The following is a 1,862-nucleotide window of genomic DNA, read 5'->3' on the forward strand; positions in this document are numbered from 1 at the left end:
GCTGTGGTAGGCGTCCTACATATAAAGTAGAGGAAGATGAGCACGATGTTAGCTCAGGGCCAGTCTTCCTCAGCAAAAAGAGGAGGATTGGCAGCAGATGTTAGCTCAGGGCTAATCTTCCTCAAAAAAAAAAAAAGTGTAAAAGATATCAATAACTTTTTTATTGTATTATAGGTGAAAATAATATTTTGGATAAATTGGCTTAAACAAAATATATTATTAATTATATTATTGTTATCATTGCATATCAAAGATCATTATATGTAACAATATAATACACATATCATTATTATGACTATAATATATTGGTATACATTGATATTCATCTAACATATAATAATTATATTATTAAGTATGTTACTAATATCATTTCATCTGTTTCTTTTTACTTTTTTTTTTTCTGAAGAAGATTGGCCCTGAGCTAACATCTGTGCCCATCTTCTTCCTCCCCATATGTGGGACGCTGCCACAGCATGGCTTGATGAGCGGTGTGTAGGTCCACACCCAGCATCCAAACCAGCGAACCCCAGGCCGCCAGAGAGGAGCGCATGAACCCCACCACCGCACCACCGGGCTGGCCCCTGTTTCTTTTTACTTTTGTAACGCAGCTACTAGAAAATTTAAAATTACCTCTCAGGCTTGTGTTTGTGGCTCACATTAGATTTTCACGGGACAGCACTGCTCTGGAGCCCCCTCAGCCCAGGCAGAGCCCGTGCGTGCGTTACAAAGAGGTGCCCTGTCCAGGCAGTGAGAGCCCCATGCCAGGGCACACGCACGATTTGACAAGGACAGCCATTTCTGATTGTGACCCTTCGGTTTGTTTTTCTCTCTCACACCACGTGCAACTCACGGCTTCCACTTTGGACTCTAAGGCGGCTGGTTGAGCTCTCACCACGTCCCAACGGGAAGGGAAAAAGGAGTCAGGCGGGCAGATGCCCATCCTTTGAAGGGTGGGACTCTGAAGTGGCACCCTTGGCTTCCCGCTCGCAGCCCACGGCTGGGACGGAGTCACTGGCCTCACCTGCCTGCAGGGGAGGCTGAGAAATCTAGTCCCGAGCTGCGTGTTCCGGTGTCCCATTAAACCTCTATTCCAGTGGACAGATGGGGAAATACGTATAGAGGGTGATCAGAAGCCAGTCACAAACAGCATGGGGAAGGACGGTTTTAATCTAAATGAGGCCATCTTCTGTATTATCGCTTACATAAGAAATCGAGCAGAGAAGAATGTGCGAGAGAAGAAGGATGGACTAACGATTTTCTTCTGGTTTACTAAAGGAAATTCACTCATATTTACAGGTTCCGGGGAAGAGAGATGTCAATTCCAATAATCCTACAAGGGCTGTACGTGATGAAGTCAGACAACTGTGAGATGTAGGAACAGCCCACACGGCAGCCCTCACTTCTGGAACCAACTGCAGAATTTGGGGGGCACCAAGACCACCCTGGGTCTGACACCGAGTGCAAGTTTGAGGGTCCCCAACCCTCCTCAGGTTTGAGCATTTGCTAGAAGGACTTTCAGCACTCTCTGAAAGCTGTTGTGCTCACGGTTACACTTTATCATATCGAAGGATGGAGATTAAAGTCGGCCAAGGGGGCCGGCCCCGTGGCCGAGTGGTTAAGTTCCCGCACTCCGATTCAGTGGCCCAGGGTTTCATCGGTTCGGATCCTGGGTGCGGATGTGGCGCCGCTCATCAAGCCACACTGAGGTGGCGTCCCACATGCCACAGCTAGAAGGACCCACAACTAAACTATATACAACTATGTACTGGGGAGCTTTGGGGAGAAGACAAAGGACTTAAAAAAAAAAGATTGGCAACAGTTATTAGCTCAGGTGCCAATCTTAAAAAAAAAAAAAAGCTATT

Source organism: Equus quagga, chromosome 13 (assembly GCF_021613505.1).
Source record: "Equus quagga isolate Etosha38 chromosome 13, UCLA_HA_Equagga_1.0, whole genome shotgun sequence".
NCBI lineage: Eukaryota > Metazoa > Chordata > Mammalia > Perissodactyla > Equidae > Equus > Equus quagga.